Source organism: Dysidea avara, chromosome 1 (genome assembly GCF_963678975.1).
Source record: "Dysidea avara chromosome 1, odDysAvar1.4, whole genome shotgun sequence".
Lineage (NCBI taxonomy): Eukaryota > Metazoa > Porifera > Demospongiae > Dictyoceratida > Dysideidae > Dysidea > Dysidea avara.
Window position 1 is genome coordinate 55593516 of NC_089272.1, and position 18904 is coordinate 55612419.

Here is an 18904-nt window from a genome sequence, read left to right on the forward strand (position 1 = left end):
GTGCTTTGGCTCCGCCCACCTCGGTTGAAAAGTCCTTCAATCGGTTACCTTGTTAGAAGCGATATGTCGGTCTACTAGTCCGACTGTTTGGGAATTTATAGAAAGGTCAGTTATGCTCTACTACACATGTACAGCTTATGTGTACCTAAGGCGTTTAGTCCTATCGCCTATAATGCATGTGCAGGAATAAGCTAGTGTTTCGTAGCTAGATAATTTTAGGTGTTTGTGTATCATTTGTGTGCGCCTGGTAATACCATTGAAGGTGGGTGAATCAAGTCGCGCGTGCACGCACACCCGTACATTCAGTGGGTGGGGCAGCCGCTACTTCACAAAAATATCGTCGTGTCTCTTAATGGTGACATTAGTGTATGGAGTACATTTCAATGTGTACAACTATGTGACTGATCGCGATATCGATGCTTTTCAGGTAATTCTCTACAGTATGGATATAATTATGTTGTAATCATAGGACCCAAAGGTGTAGGTGTGGCCCGCGAAAAAACAGTGATCACCCAAAACCAGCCTTAACTGCCTTGCCGACGATGAGGAACAAGCTGCTTTCAGATTGACCTGAAATGCTTTCAATAAGTTGCTACGGAATTTAATTTATATTAAACGGAACTGATTTTCTGGCTGACTGCCTGCCTGTGGAATGACTGATGGCTTCAGACAAACATAACTCAGTAATGGCTAAGTAAGAGGGCTAAGGTTATGGGCTTGATTTTTTCACTACAGTATTTGATGTCACTTTAATTTGGCCTGAGAGGTACCTTTTGGCATACCACGGTATCAGTGTAGCTACAATACATTCTTCATGGACTTATACCAGTGTCCTCCTTTCTGACCAACAGTTCATCTTGGCTCACAGCAAAAGGTGTCAATTTGGCAGTAACATGTGATGACTTCTCTTCATAACAGAAATCGTGTATTTTCATAGTGGCTACTTTGATTGCAAACAGTTCTTGATTTGTAATGCTGTGTAATGGATTGAGCATATAGCTGACAATGTCGGAAACATAATGGATGCTTCACTTAAGGAGAGCACAGTAGGGCCGAATAGGAAGTGTTAGTAAAGCATAATTAAAGATGTCAACACACTGTTTTCTCTAGTAGTTGCCACAATAATTGCTTGTGCAATGTAATTATATTATGTGTTTCATGTCAGTTCTTTGCACTGATTAAACACATATTATTGGTAGTGCATCTTGTGCTCTTGTTTGTCAGTCATCAGTACACTGTTCTTTGATGAATGTCTAATCATGTGGCTCAAAAATTTAGGCCTTATCAGAAGATTCTATCTTGTCTTCATACCAGTATAGCTTTGATTTCAGAGCAATCCAGCACACTCTTTACACCCTCCTAACAGTGGCGTAACTAGGCTTGTACCGAAACCAGGGCCCAGTCAACGCAAGTTGTCAATTCATAATAGCACAAATGATTCTCCTCCAACTATATACCTATCACACTTGTTACTCATAATTACTGGAGATACTTCTTGTAGTGTTCTTCATTTCAAACATTGTTTACCAGGTGAAAGATAGCTGAAAACAAAGCATAACAACCACATACGTAACTTCTGAGTAATTGATTGTTTGGGCCATGCACATTCAGATGCAAAATTAAACATGGTTTCCTACTCTTAGAAACACAATTTCAGCGAGATCTTATTAGGAAAGCTAAGTTTTCTCCTAGCCAACTGATGAGCTTCACACCTATTGTCCGCATCTTTTCCACCTCCAATGTCTCAATCAGAAATGCTATTGGTGCATGTAAATTGTGTTCTAAAAGTATTTCTAACCATGAAATAATTTTTGAACATTTTACCTCACAATTTTGCTCAAAAATTATTCACACTTCATTCTGACATCCTCGATGTGGAACATAGCTAGCTGGTTAGCTAACCTTGGTATAACAATACCTCCAAAAGCCTGATGTAATCTTGGAAATTGAGGCCAAGTGTTGGCAACATAAGTGCCTGCATTGTCAATGTGGTTACATGATACATAGCTGCAGCAGATCAGTAACTTATTTTATTGGGTACATACATATGTACCTCAATAGTTGACCTTTTTACTGAGGTCATAAAGTGTACTACAGCTTTTCTGGAATGCACTGAATGGTCACTAGCAATGAGGTGCTTTTATTAGTGAGGTCTTGGAAAATACATCCTGCTTACAAAGCGAGAACTGTTTATCCCGAACACCACAGCCATCCATCCTATTGCATATACTATATTTGCAACATAATTGACATATTCATTGCAATTGAATGGCCTTATTATAAAGGTGGTCATTGTAATGAGGTACCATTTACTCAATTTCCACTATTTCAAGGTAATTGCTTGATAACTTCCAGTAATTTACACCTAAACCTGTTAACGTAATTAAAGGAGGTACAATAGTGCAAAGATTATACAGTTTACTACAAGACAGTAGTCATTGCTTATATAGCATTAAACTATCAGCGTCATCACAAAACTTGTTACAGGTGATTATGTAACTGTTATGTTATGATATCAGTAGCAATCTGGGAAGATAAAGCTGATTGGCCTGCCCAACAACCAAATTTGTGTATCATAAGAAAAGCCGTAACTCTTACATAATTATATAATTTTAACAACCTAAGCATATATATATATCACAATTTTAGCTCGTTATCATGAACCCAACACTTAAAGGCTTTATCCCAGTGCAGGTTTGCACAAATCAGTAAAGCAAATATTTGCTAATTCCTTGTTTTTTGATAACACACCCATATGTCACTTTGCTCTACCACCTATACAAAAAGAACCTTCAACAGAAAGTTTTTTTTTCTCTTTTGTTTTAAGGTGTTGTCAAACCTACGGTGAGTTTTGGAACTCTAATTACATGAGTGGAACAAATATGAAGTGTGACTGTCTAAGAAAATGCCAACACCCTGTATGTAATGCAATTATACCTGGACCAGCTTTGATTAAATGTTTGATTGTGTGAAATGCACAATGCTACTGTTAAGGACCATGGAGTAATGGATTTGCTGCCACTAAAAGTTGTGAGAATGTTAAGCCCCATACGTTTATTATAATTAAAGTACCTAGTAAAGGCAGAGCCTGTATACCAGAAGGCCTAAGATGTTTATATTAACTGCACATTTAATATGTATGTATGTGCTATATATTTGAGCGGTATCATTAATGTCTCCATTTTATGTACTTTTATAGCTGCCAGTAAAGATGTCCTTCAGTAACCAAGAATACTCATTACAAGGTAAAGGCAACATGTAAACGTGTTTGAGAAAATAATGTACACACTTATATGAATGTACATTATTCAGACACACAGTTACATATGTGTGTCCAGGGGAATCCAGTGAAGATGCAAGACAGACAAGTCATGTGGCCAAGGAAAACTAAAATGTCCGGGTGCACGATAGACAAATGTGTATTATACAGGAACCTCACATTCTTACTAAATAGTTTGCATGGGAACAGTCAGACCTTGTGCCTCAGACATACCCAATGGCTAGCTACACCCCTGAACATCCTTATACTGGCAGTGACATGATTTAACTAATAAGAATAAAGGGACTAGTTTATAAACAATTAGTCTGGTACTTGTTAAATTAGTGTCAATCTCAATGTTTGTTTATATGTGGCTTCTGGTCAGTATTATGTAAACCATCAACTAATAAAATACCATCACCTTATTTGTTGTAACATTTATTCTAAAATACTGTGAAGGCCATTTTGTATGAGTGTGTGGTAGTTTGGATGTTGTAAAATCAATAACAAAAATAATAAAGTCATTATTTGTCCTGAATTAATTGTTGACATCAACCAGCTGCACTATACTTCTGAGTGACTGTCCAATTAGAATAGAAATAAGAGTGCATACATTCTATTTTAATTGCATACATCAGTAGAAACATCTGTGTTAGAATAAATTATACCTAAGAATAGTGGAGTCTCATCCTCAGCTGCCCATGCACTCGATCACATGAAGGTCTTCGTGTGATCGCACTCAATTCATGTGATTCATGCTCCATTCACACTTGACCATGCAAAGGTTTTTGCGTGATTGAGAATGTGGGCAGCTGGGGACAAAACTAAGAATAGCAAGAGAAAGTATCCATGATATCCTAATTGTTTAGTACACACTGTATGTACGTAGCTTCATCTCCAGCGTCCCATGCATTTGATTATGTGAGAGGCATTTAGTCAAACTCTTTAGTCATATATACATACACTATATTGATTCTCTAACTCCCATGCACAGGTTTTTCAAGTACATGTATAGTTGTTGTATTCTTGGATGGATTCACCTCAGAGAGGCACACCATTGGAAGGCACATCCTTTCCTGGAGATTTGGTGATTTGCTTATCACAATTTTTTGGCTTTTAAAACCATTTTAACTCCCAAGCATAGCCACAAACCATCCTGAAGCTCTCTTTGTGTTGTTGTTCCTTGCCCTATGGTTACCCAACTGGAAAATTGAGACTTACAGAATTTCAAGTTAGGGGCGTAGCCAGGAAATTTTGGAAGGAGGTTCAAATCTGGAAGTGGAAATTCCCAGGGTATCCCCTACGGCCAGTTTCTAGATGAAAATTATGCCTACACCAAATCTGCCCATAGGCAGTAACATTAAAATTAGCAATATTTAATGTGTGCATCTATCTAGCTGAAACCTACACTGCTGTTGATGCGGCTTGTGAACACTATAATCCTACTGTATTGTTAATTAAATTAGGTAATCTTCACTTTTGGATAATATATTGATTCCCAGCTTTAATCTTCTAGCACACCACCCTTCTCCGTGTGTAGCGGCGGTTGTGTTATAGCGTTCAGCGTACCTGTGGGTCACAGCACCAAAAATGATGTGTGACTAAACGTAGAAACGTCAGGTTCTCCTCAGGATCAGCGAGCGGTAGAGGGATTCAAGTCGAGCACGCGCACATGTACAACCCACAATAGAATCTCTAATGGCACGTGATCATACGTACAGTATTATTACTAAATGAGTTAATTAGCTACATAGTTCAATGTTCCGGCGTCGCGACATCCTCCGGGGGGCAGCAAGCTAGTGTTCTAGTCCACTTCTTCATCTTCACAGTAGCTTTACGTGCAGCTAATCGCTGTGGTCTGGTACTGGTTGATAACCCCATAGGTGTAGTACAATCAAGTGTAGCATGATCTGATGACTTTGCAGTTGTAGCATCAACCTTCTCTGTCTGGTGGATCTTTGACTGCTCAAACTCGGGCTGTGTTGTCACGGTCAGTTCCAGGGGGTAAAGCTTTGTGACAGGTCGATTGGTCAATCCGGAAGCAGTGCGCAGTGTTACTGCTCGTACTATGCCATCTCTTCCTGTCATCAAATCTTCCACAATTCCCATCTTCCAAGTGGCGCGAGGTGTATCATCATGGATGAGTACTACATCTCCCGTTCTGACAGTTTGGGAGTTGCTACCAGTAGCTCTATGAACTTCCCTTAGGGATGTCAAATACTCATGACGCCAACGTTTCTGGAAATTCTGCAGTATAGTTGCAAGTAGCTTAGCATTACCACAAACTTCTCCATAGGTAGGATCTGTGAACTCATCCTCCTCTACCACTTCATGGGGGAGACACGTTATTCGTCTTCCATGCAGTAAGTGTGCGGGTGTTAGTGGTTCTATATCCCCTTGCTCTGAAGAAACAAATGTCAGCGGTCGGTTGTTAAGTGCTGCCTCAATCTCCACAATGACTGTCTCTAAAGTGGTCAGTGATATGTGCCGTCTACCAAGAACTTTCTTCAACGCTGATTTTGTAAGTCCCACCATCCGTTCCCAGAAACCGCCCCACCATGGGGCTCTCTTAGGGATAAATTTCCAGCTAACTCCTCGCTTACCCAGCTCTCTCTTTACTTCTGGTGACTGCATTAGTGCCTTTAATTCATCTGCAGCAGAGAGGTATGTCGAAGCATTGTCTGAAATCATCATAGTGGGGAGCGATCGTCTTGCTGCGAACTTACGAAATGCTAGGAGAAATGTCTCTGTACTTAGGTCCTGTACAATCTCTAAATGTAGAGCGCGTGAAGTGGCGCATGTAAACAAACACAAATAGACCTTAAGTTCCTCCCCTCTATGTCGCACATACAGTGCTCCAGAGAAGTCTACTCCGCTATAGGTGAATGGGCGAACATTCTGTGTTCGTATGGAAGGCAGTGGTGCTGGATCTGGTGTAGGATACGGCTTCCCAGAAACTCGGCAGCATATAACACAGGTCCGGAGAGCAGACTTGATATATTGTCTGGCGGCAGGGATCCAATAGGTTTGCCGCAGAGCCGTCAGTGTGGCGTTGGTACCAGAATGGTAGAGGTCTCTATGAATATCCCAGATAATGAGTCTAGAAAAGGGGTGCTTTGCTGGTAGAAGGTAAGGAAATTTCGTCAGATCACTCAACGGAGCATTATGAATGCGACCACCACAACGTAGAAACCCCTTAGCATCAATAAGGAGTCGTAGTTGTCGAACAAGTAGCAATCTTGGTGTTTTGGACCGTCTGGTCAACTGTTGCAGATTGTCAATCTCCTTGTCATACACAGACTGTTGAGTGTCCTTGAGCCATCTTAACCTTGCTGTCGCGTACTCCTCTGCACTGATGGGTCCAATACGTCTCTGGTCTACTGGTGCTCTCAAATTATCTGTAAAGCGAAGAACATACGCTGTAACAGCTAGTAACTTACGCAGAGTGCTGTAGCGTTTGATTGAAATAACACAGTGTAGACCAGTGTCTGGCAGTGTGGGTTTAGATGGTACAAACTCTGTTTCCACAGCAGCAGCGAGAACAAGGGGTGGTATGGGTAGCAGTTGAGGTGATGGCCATTCAGATGGATCAGGAAGCCACTTGGGACCATGGTTCCAAAGTGATGAAGACATCAAAGCATCAATAGTTGTACCTCTAGAAAGCAAATCTGCCGGGTTTTCTGCCGTAGGACAGTACTTCCAGGTGGCATTAGGTAACAGTGACTTCATCTCAGTTATGCGACGGTTCACAAAGGTAGGGAGAGGTTTCTGACTACTGACCCAATGCAGCACAATCTGACTGTCAGACCATACGAAGATTGAGGGGTCACAGGTAGGAATGGCTTCCAACACAAAATTAGTGAGTCGTGTAGCAACCAGTGCTGCCATCAGCTCTAGACGAGGTATAGTAAGAGTCTTTAAAGGTGCCACACGGGTCTTGGCTAGGACAAAGGATACTTGTTTACCCTGTACAAGGAACACTATGGCTCCATATGCTTGCTGACTGGCATCCGCAAAGCAGTGGATAGAAGGGTGATCTATGTGTATGGCAAAATAATGCCTACTCACTGAAAACAGGTGTGCATCATTAAGATCAGTAGCAACATTCTTCCATTCCGCCTGTAAATCATCATTCAGTGGCTCGTCCCATGTCACCTTAAGTTGCCACAGTTTCTGTATGAGAATCTTGGCTCGAACTACGACTGGGGAGATGAAACCAAACGGGTCAAAAATCTTCGATGCAGTTTGAAGTACTTGTCTCTTTGTGATCAAGTGGTTGTTTGTGAGTAGAAACGGCTTTGCTACCAGCGACAGTAAATCATTGGTTGGGTCCCACCGGAGCCCTAAAACATTAACAGTGTTGTGATCATCAGCAGTCTTGTCTTGAACAGCATTGGTCATAAGTTTGTTACTATTGGAGGACCAGCTGCGGAGGTTGAACATTCCACTACACATAATAGCTCGTGCCTGTTTGTAATAGTCAGCAGCTGCATCTTCTGTATCACAGCCAGTTATGATGTTATCAACATACAAACTTATTTGCATGTCACGAGATACAGCTGTATTGTGTTGTTTGAGGTGATGTTGAAGAACTGTGTTAAGTATGAACGGGGAACTAGTTGCTCCAAAGGGTACTACCTTGAAACGATAAATATGAAACTGGCTAGACGGGTCTGCAGGGTTGGATAACCAGAAAAACCTGGTGTAATCTCCATCGTCTGGGTGCAAGCGTATGTTCAAAAAGGCTTTCTCAATATCACCCGAGAACCCAAATTGATGAACCCTGAAGCGAATGAGGATGGAACATAAATCATTACTGCATGGCACACCAATCTCTAGGCAGTCATTCAGTGAGGGGTGACTAGCTGACTGTCGGCAACTACAATCAAAAACAATTCTAATGGGTGTAGTTGGTGAATCTTTCTCTACTGCATGGTGTGGGATGTAATGTGTGTCAGCATACTCACTTGATGTGTCAACTCGTTCAATGAAATCTCTGGCTTCTTGATCAGCAATAATCTGGTGGTACAGTTGCAGTAGCTTAGGCTGAGTAGCAAGTCTCTTTGCTAGTTGTCGTGTTCTGCGCTCTGCCACAGTGTAATTACTAGGAAGAGGAGGGTGATGTGTTCTCCATGGGAACCTGGCTACGTATGCCCTGTCAGTAGCTCGTGTGACACAGGAGGAAAGATAATTCTCCATCACGTTAACTTCAACAGTGTCATCACCTTGTGAAATTCCGATTGATTCCAGAGTTCAGAATCGTTCCAGGTCAAAGTCACCCTGAGTTGGGGTAGCGATCATTGAAACATTGGTAGCCATGGAATAGGGGTGTCCCTGATGTGTTGGGCCTGAAAGAAGGTATCCCAGCTTCGACTCAACTGCAGTCGGTCCGCTGCCACGAATAATCTTATCTCCAACTATGTCCCAATAGAAGTCTGTTCCTATTAAAAGTGAAATTGCAAACTCACTGTCTGAAATGAGGGGATGAGCTAGCTGTAGGCCTTGAAGGTGAGGAAGTTCTGAAAAATCAAGGCTGGTGCAGTTCTGAAGTGGCGTTGCAATGAATGGCACTACAAGGACAGACAATTCTAATTCTTCTCCACTTCTAGTGAGCAATGTGACCCTGCTAACCTTAAGATGGTGACTCACTGGGTGCTTGGTCCCAAATGATGAAATAGTGAGGAGCTCCTTAGAGTAAGGTTGGAGATCTAGAATGCTAGCTAGTTCTTCAGTGACGAATGACCTTTGAGACCCTTCGTCCAGCAAAATGTTAGCTTCTACACATCTGTTTCGACTTGTGACTCTCGCTACAGCCGTCTTGAGTAGGCAAGCATTGCTATGCTGGGGAGGGAGGGTCACAGAGTATGTTCCAGTAGGTTGAGCAGTTGGCTGAAGCTGAGTAAATTGAGTAGCAGGTTGGAGCTGAGAAACTGGTTGATGTTGAGCAGAACTTGTAGGACGTACACCAGTGGACTGAGATGGAGTAGAAGTCACAGAATGTACACCAGCAGGTTGAAGTTGAACAGGTTGAGTTGTACTGTTTTTCTGCTGCCGTACAGTGTTGATTGGAGTGCTAGGTGGATTAACTGTGTAGTTACTCTGGTCTCCAAGAGAGCAAAGGCTCGTATGATGTTTACGGCGACAGTGGTGACAACGATGTTTCGAGTTACAACTGGAGATCTTATGGTGTCCTAAACAGTTGAAACACAATCTGTCCTGGCGTATGATGTCAGTGCGCTGCTTAGGGTCTGTGATAGTGGTACATAGAGAAGGAGCATGAGGTCCCTTACAGAAGGGGCACTGAGCCTTTGATTTGACGATTGGTTTGCTAGTTCCTGCAACAAATGCTGCTGTTGGTGGCAGTTTCTCTTCTACTTGGGAACCCATTTCAAGAATGTATAGCTCATTAAGAACTGCAGCTTGTAACTCGGTAACAGTCCATTCTCTCTTGCCATGTGCTCTTGCTAGGTTTTGCTTCACCTTTCCAGGGAGCTTTCCAAAGATGATTGAGACAAGCAAACTGCCATAGGAGTCTTCAGTCTTCCCGAGTGATGCCAGACTACGAATATGACTTTCTATAGCATCATGAAACTCACGTAAACTTGTGTATGACTGACTAGGAGTGGGAAGATTAATGAGAGCTTGCATATGTGCATCAATCTGCTTGTATGATTGGCCAAAGCGTTCTTGTAATAGAGCTACTGAATGAGTGTAGTTAGCATTGGTAAGTTGAAAACCGGCAATAACTTTGGATGCGTCCCCCTTGAGTTGAGCCCGAAGGTAGCTCAGTTTCTGGACTCCAGTCAGAGCTGTATTGCTGTGTACGGCTGCCTCAAAGCTGTCCCAAAACGCTTGCCAGAAAAGTGGGTTGCCTGAAAAGTGGGGCAAGTCCAATTTAGGGAGACGGGTGAGTGAGACAGGTTCTCTAATGGGGCGTTCTGGAGGAGCAGGAGGGGAGTGGGTTACTGGAAGTGTCTCTTCATGTCGAGCTGCTGCTGCTTCTGCACTAGTGGGAGTAAGGAGGTGTGTAATCTTGGCCTTAGCAGTGGATATCAGCGACGTAATCTCTTCTGTTTGTACTATTTCAGCCTCTATTTCTTCATCATTTTCCAGAGCTTCAAGAATCTTCGTATCTAGTGCAGCTATGAGACTGTCCTTACGGGTAAGTTGCTCGTGCAGGTCCCTCAGAGTCGCTATTTCATCTGTGGTGAGGGGCGACGTAGTAGTAGAAAGACACTCTTCTACACTCTGCAAAAGTTTCTTCAAGTGTGTGCGATACCCTCTTCGAGAACTTATGGCTCGCTTGACTTCTGCCATGATCCGTTACTAAGTCCACAGCACCAAAAATGATGTGTGACTAAACGTAGAAACGTCAGGTTCTCCTCAGGATCAGCGAGCGGTAGAGGGATTCAAGTCGAGCACGCGCACATGTACAACCCACAATAGAATCTCTAATGGCACGTGATCATACGTACAGTATTATTACTAAATGAGTTAATTAGCTACATAGTTCAATGTTCCGGCGTCGCGACACCGTGATCCACTCCTGAGCTCCTTTTAAAAACAAGTTGATGTTGTGCTACTTCTAAAAACCAGGTGTCATGCAGCTAGCTAACTCATATGGGATTAACCATAGATATTATGCTTTTTTAATTTATTTTTTTAAAGAAAGAAGAACTGGCCCCAGTTGGCACTCCCATCCACCACACTCTACTCTATGCTAAGATGTTCTATAAAATGGGTTTAGCCTATTCCTACACCTACAGAGCTACTGAAACAGAACCTACAGAATACAGAATAGAAAAAAAGGAAGTGGAGCTTAAACGGCCCCAAGACGCTCCTCCCCCAGTGCAAGGTCAACTGATGCTGGAACATGACCCTTAAAAGGATGACCAGAGGAGGAGCGAGAACCCCTTATGCACACGATGGCAGGGTGCAATAAGGAGAAGCCAAAACGGCAGCGAAGCCAGCTCATCACCCTACAGTAGGGTGATTTCCACTTACAAGATAGGAGGAAGGCCAGGCGCTTGTAAGCCACAGTGGTGGAGGCACCCATACCTCCAGAAGTTGAGAAAACAAGAGGACTAAAATTACCATGTTCCACCTCTCGCACTCTCTCCTCATACTGACGGCGCTTCGAAGTTTCATGCTGGCGATAGGGATTACAGATAGTATATGCTACTATGAATTAACCAACTATGTATTACTATTTTACAATAGGGTAGTTTTGGGTTGTGCAATAGTATTATTAGCTAATTCTCGTATTTTGTAATTCATGAAATTTCCATAATTCGTTCAATTACGTTGAGTCCTTGGGTTTGTGGTCTGCTGCTAGTCGTCCTGTCTTGCAGGATATTGTTTTGAGGACAACCACCAGGAGTGGCATTTCTCGTGGCCTAGCATACCGCCATCTGCTAGAGCAACTCTCTGTTTGTCTGTGGCGCCACAATGCCCGGACATTTACATCTATTTAGCCTCCAGCCGTGGGCGCGCCTGGTTTAACAAAGCATTATTTCAAGTAAAAACTTTTTAGTATCATTCTTGTTTTTTCTATCAACTTGTCATTAGACTGGCTTGCACTCCTATACATCCAAGACATCACCTCGTGGCACTAAACATCCCACTAAACAGACATTCAGATTCAGTGTAAATATGCTAACCTGACACATGTATATCATGATTACTGCAGCTGCTGTTTATCAACTATATAGTCTCAGCCATTTTCACAGTCATATCTCTGCTGTTTCCACAAGGTATCACATGTGCAATTGCTCATTTGATACACCTCTTCGTTAAGAGAATGTCTCTCTTTATGTATCATTTTGCTGACAGGAAGTAACAGTTGTTCAATTAAGGTATTTCATTACGCAGGATCTATTACAGCAGATGTCCAGTGGTTTGGAGTACTACCTGACCTACTGATGTATAACAATGTTTGTAGAGCTACAACATAAGATTTGTATTAACCTCAGAATGTTAATCTGTGTTTCATTTCGCAGTTGTGCATTCTATTAGAGTTTACGTGTGTTTAATTTTACTATTCATAAAGCTCAAAATACCTTGTGGTAGCTAGTACGCAGAATGTGTCTTACTCACAGGATTATTCTTGCTTGCTTACTATAGAGTGGATGGGCAGTGTCTCTTGCTTCAAGACTAGTTACAGACACTCCTGAACTCTCTTTTTGAAATGTACTGTGTGGTTACCTGACGGTAGCAAATCACATGAGTAATTCTCAAATGTGATTGTTGGGAAATCTGGTCTAATATCAGATTTGATTGTTTTAACCACAAAGTAACATCAAACATTGTCACAATCAGCCGTAGTCTGCTTTTGCTTGCTGCTTTTTCCTAAGTCCAGTGGCAAGCTTTATGAGTGGTCTGGGAACTTGATACAGTTCTTAGACTTAGAGGGTTTGTGATGAATTGAAGAACAAAATTAATTCTACTAAAGATGAATCATTCATTACAGATTATACAGCAAAGAAATAGCTACAATGCATACACACTTTGATATTCACTAGGTAGTCAATACAAAAGTACCATAGAAATTACTGCAATAAATTACACGCACACGCACACACACACAAAATCTTCAGCTGCTGTGCTAGTACGGTCACGCCTACCCAGTGAACGAGTACTGAGACATCTGTGTGTTACTCAAGTGCTAAGAATCATTGCAGACAAATCCTTCTAGGGCAGGACTAGTAGCCTGCAGAATGCAGTGCCATGTCCCACAGGTGTAGGTGTGGGCACCTGAAGTCCCACTTGGACCTTCACCCACTGTGTGAGACCTGGACAATTGGCACTATACCAGGTACCCATTGATGTTACAGCTGGGTGGGCTGCTTACTCGTTGACACCAAGCCACCAGGTCTCCATTTAAACATCTAGGTAAACTCGAGTGAGTAAAGTTTCTTTCTCAAGGAAACAACAACAACACCAATTTGGCATAACCGAGGAACCTTTTGATTACCAGGCCAATGCTCTAGCCACTTGGCAATGCTGCCTCACAACACACAAACACTGCACACACCAGATCCTGATCCTAATTACATTTCCCTTGTGGGATATGTGTTCCCCCAAATGGGGGAGCAATTAACGTGGATTCCATGATCTTCTGTGGACAGCAAGACCTCCAGCACTCTTAAACCATCATTGATAATGTTCAATTGCACTGCTCCATTTTGAAGGTGTACTAGCTTCTCTCACTCTCTAGAAGGTATTTGTGTCTGTTTAAATCTCCTACTACTACACACACATGCACACAATCAGCAGAATACTGTAATTTAAACTGTCACGATAATTGAGATGCTTGTGAAAAGAATCGGAATAGCTGTTTGAGGTGATGTGCATACACCTGGTAAAGAAAACTGACTCTGACAGTATACACTAAAATCTTTCTAAGATGTTTATATAACCTGCAGCACAAGATGTATATACAAATATCTCTCACTCAGATATGGTATGTCAGCTTATGCAACTACTATATACTGACAGGGAATATTGCTTGATAATATCCATTAGCTCCAAGGTTCTGTCTCCTCATACTTAATGATGGTGCTGTGTTATCAAACAGTACAGTAGTACTGTTTAAGCAGGGATCCCCCAAAAATGATGTGTGCAGCCTAATCATCCTAGAGACACCTTACGCCACAAAAATCACTTTGAAGGAATAATAGCAGCATTGAAAACAAGAAAACACTTACCGGTGACCGGAGTTTCAAAAAATCACCAAAACTTGAAATTTGGTTTACCTCACTCGCTACAGTCGCAAGCCTAGAGGCCAAACAAAGCAGCACAAGGCCACCATTTTACACCACAAACTCACCAGTGAAATGTGCCTTTCGATGTTGTATGGGCCATCCCATGAAATACCATCATTCATCTCTTGTTGAACATGTGCCAAAGTAGGGATTTTCCCACTGAGCTATGCTGTAAAATACCATAATTCATCTCTTGTTTCACTACTTTTTATTGCAAAGATCCCCATTTTAAATTAAAATACTAGTTATTGTATAAGTCAGTAGATTTATGCAATGTTACACATCTTATGGTACATTACCTTCATGAGAACTGCATACCATAGGGCTACTTATTTTCAAGGTTAAAAGTTTTTGAAAATTTCCTGGATGATCATTAAACCACAATAATAAATTTCCTTATAATTTTTTTTGCATACCCAAATCTTGATATTTTCTTTTGTTGCTGTTAGACACAGAAGTACATGTGGTGAATTTTGTGGCATGTGGAAATGGTACTTGGAAGTACAGTAATCCACTGTTCAAGACTCCTTTACCATCACCTGACAATTTGACTAAGCCAATATCCAGGGGTGGAATAGTTGCTGCTAATAGAGATTCAGTACATGATGGACTCTATTACCGACTCAAGAGGGGACATATGAACGCTTCGATAATGAAGAGAGGGCTCATATTAGCAGATACGCTGATCGCGGAGTAGCTGCTGCAGTAAGACACCAAAGGCTGTTCTCTAGATACTCGTGCAGTCAAGGGAGCTTCTTTACATCCGTTTCTCATCCTTTTCCCCCGTTTTGTAGATCTCACAAATAGTCAAGTGGCTTAGCAGCATTAAAATGCATTATTGTTACAGAGTGGATAAAAGCACCAAATTTTTTTTAGAGCTTCTGTAAACCATACTAATGGGTTTTAGCCTAGGAGCCCTCACCAAATCATTAATATTCACCTGATTTTCCAATTAGAATTTTATAAATTAGCAATTTATACTACTATTGTATGATTTGTATTCCATCAGCTGTAAATTAAATATACAAGAGTAAAAGCATGTTTCTTCTCCAGAATATATGTTTTGAATGGCTTCAGACAACAAAACATGATGTTTATTAAAATAGAAAACAATTAAAAGGTGGTGTTAATCTCTGTATTGCTTTCTCAAAGTGTGTATTAAAAGGAAAATTGAGCCATGTGTTTTGGGGAGTTGTAATTGTTTAAAGAGTGTCAGATTTCTTTATAATCTGTTGTGCCAAATTTTCTTCTGGTGAGTTCCTAATGTCTTACTTTTATTAGAATAAGTACAGTATGCATTGCTTGGTAGATGACAACATTTCCAAACAATATGGAGCTAGATTGGAAAAAGTGTATTTGCCAACAGGAAACTGTTGAGCCTTTGAAATGCCCATTGCAGGGTCCAGGAACAAGTGAAGATAAATCAGAAGCCTACAGATCCTTTCTGGCCAATGTAGAGCAGTTTCAGGCCATTGGCGCACTTCCAACGAGTATCTATTTTGAAAATGAAAGTTCTGCTAATTTTTTTATCACAATGCATCTTGGCATAAAAGTTGCCACTTGAAGTACAACAATTCTAAGCTTAAACAGGCAATGAAAAGAAAATCTTGCATGGATGAGCATGAGTATGAAAGAAGAACTAATAAAAGACAGGCAATTGATATGGATGTTTGCTTGTTTTGTCAGAAAGGAAATGAGAAAGACAATCTTCATCAGGTTCTAACATTTGATGCAGACACAAATATACGAACCATGATTACTGAGCTACAGGATACTTTCTTGAATTGATGGAGGAAACCTAATTGCAAAGGAAACTAAGTATCACTTGAAATGCTTGGTTAATTTAAGAAATCGTTTCAGAAGCCACACCAGAAAGTTAAGCCAGCAACATCAGAACATAGATGAAAAATTGAATGAGTCAAGAACATTTGTAGAACTAATGAACTACATTGAAAAAGCTGTAGATTCTGGAACTCTCATATTCAAGCTTTCTGAAATACACTCCCTCTATGTGAATCATCTTGAAGATCTAGGTGTTAACAAACTGGTCAACAAAACCAGACTGAAAGATACTTTGTTGCAGTAAATAAACCTTTCCGAAGACCAGTAAATAAACCTTTCCAGAAGCAGCAGCATGATGGCAAAAACACCATTATTGTTTTCAAGGAAGGAATGAAAAATATGTTAAAGGAAGCCCTTAAGAAACGAGACTCCTCAGAAGATGCTGCGATACTTGCTATAAAGCAGCAGTGATAGTCCGGAATGACATTTTTAACCACCATTGTGTTAGCTTCACTGGTGCATTTCTGCCTAATTGTCAAGAAGATTCTTTGCCTTCCAGCCTTAAATCACTTGTTTCACTAATATTAAATGGTCCCAACTTGAAAGATCAGGACAGACATGAAACACAAGCTTGTCTTACTGCTGCCCAAGTTCTACTGTACAATGTAAAAAGGAAATCACCCTCTAGAAATGATGTGAAAACAAGGCATACTCTGCAGCGAGAGCCACCTATCCCAGTATATATTAGCTTGAATATTCATCAAATGACCAGAAGTAAGAAGCTTATTGATCAATTATATCAGATGGGAATCAGCATTTCATATGACAGAGTTATGGAACTTGAAGAATGGATTGCCACCTCTGTCTGTGAACAATTTGAAAAAGATGGTGTTGTAGCTCCTACTGGTCTTCAGAAAGGTTTATTCACTGTTTGTGCACAGGATAATATAGACCACAACCCTAGCTCAACCACTGCTGTCAATGCCTTTCATGGCACTGGAATCACTCTTTTCCAATTTCCAACTAAGGCGAACCCTGGTGAAAGCAGACCTCCTGTAACAATACCACCTTCTTGACCCAAGCAGCACTTCCTACCTGATAATTATGCCATGGTCCAAGCTGTAACTCTGACGGCAAGTGCTATTGATGTACCAATGTATCTGAACAGTAATACAGAACCGCTTCAAACCTACCTGTGTGAGGCACAATCTAAGGAGAAATGCTGGAGTGAGAATGCACTGACCCTTGTTGAGAAGGACTTACCAGTGAAGATTGTTTGGTGTGGGCTGCATATCATGCTTCACAGCAACCTCCCATAGAAGATCCTCCAGCTGTGTGTATGCTACTGCCACTTTTCTATGAAAAGGCTGCTACCCCTGCAATGATAAAGCATGGCATGAATGTACAAAGACAGGTAATTGAGTACCTAAACCCTGGACAAATTCCAGTCACTACCTTTGATCAGCCACTATTTGCCCTGGTAAAGCTTGTACAATGGAAGGAGTGGCCAGATACTCATGGTGAGTCAATGCATGTTGTTATGCTTGGTGGCTTGTACATAGAGATGGCCCTCTGGAGTACACTGGGAGATGTCTTGGAAGGTTCTGGCTGGACTTCAGCATTAACTAAATCAGAGGATGCCTCATCTGGTACAGCTGACTCCTTTTTGAAGGTTTCTCATCTTGCGCGAACCAGGCATGCCAGGGGTGTAACCAGGATTTTTGAAGGGGGGTTCCAGCACCAGCATTGAGTTACTAGAAGCAGGGGTGTGGGGGCACAGCCCCCAGCCGCTGAGAGAATTTCAATATTTTAATAAATCAAAACTCAGCAAATTACTATATTTATGCAAAAAGTACATTAATTGTGATGCATTAAGTGCCCCAGGGATGAAGGATAAAGTCACCTAGTGGAAACAGACAGCATAACACATAGAGACACATATAGTAATCTGTAAGTGATGGTTATATCTCACTGTGGTATAGGAGCCATGAATCCACTGATACAAATGACAATCAAAACAATATAGCTAACTATACAAATATGCATAGCATGAATTAATTTTGCATAACAAAAGTGATAAATTACTGGAGCTCTATATCTTTAAACACTGCACACCAAAGCTATAGCAGTATAAGGTCATGCTAAGTTTTGCATTTAATGTTGGAATGTCTGAAAAACTTCATATGGACATGGATATTTACATGCATGTTCTATTAGAGTACATCTGACTGCTCTATTAGAGTATATCGATCTTTTTAACAAGTTTTGAAGAGGGCTCATGTTACCTCTGTAAATCCTTCCCTGAGAGATGAATGTAAGTTTTATCAACTCACTCATTTTGTCCTGCCACACTAAATGGTGTGTTAGGATCCTGCTTGCAGAAGTCTAAATTTTACAGGGGGGTTCCTGAACCCCCCGGAACCCCCCCTCCCTACGCCCCTGCATGCCCACCAAGTAACTCTCTTAACCCTCTGGAAACTTCAAAAGGTAGCCTTTTTGCAATCAGGAAGCAATCAATCTGAAGCAGCTAGGAAAGATGACATACAGAAGAAAATTCCTACGTTTATGTACTGGGACTTTATCTTGAGGTATGAAACTCTCATTTTGATCTTTGTCCTGGCTCATAGAGAGAAGAACTTTGCTTTGTATGTGGAAGTCTTGGAGAACCTGACACCTCTTTTCTTTGCACTGGATCATGTAAATTATGTAAGATGGTTGCCTGTCCACATTAGAGACATGAAGTGTTTGCCAAGTCCTATCAAAGATGAGTTTGAAAAGCAGTGCCATTGGGTTCTATCAAAGACCAATAACAGATTTTCAGCAATTCCAGTTGACCAAGCACATGAGCAAGAAAATGCCTACATAAAAGGATCTGGCGGTTGTATTGGACTCACAGAAAATGCTGCTGCATTTAGACGATGGATGTTGTCAGGACCAGAGTTGGCAAGGTTGCAGAAACAATTTGAAGAACAGTACATGTATGGTGCTGACCCAGAACACCCAAGGAATTTCCAAAACCATGAGCAGGGTCTCTCAGCTCAGAAAACCTTTCAAAAGCAGGTTAATAGCCTCTTTAATACATTCATCAAAATGGGAAATC

General features: G+C 41.3%; 1 protein-coding gene across 1 annotated transcript in view; it reads left to right on the top strand.

Annotated features, from left to right (window-relative positions):
• Positions 1-18904, top strand: part of LOC136236465 (uncharacterized) — a 180708-nt gene that overhangs the window by 122784 nt on the left and 39020 nt on the right. The window lies entirely within an intron of this gene.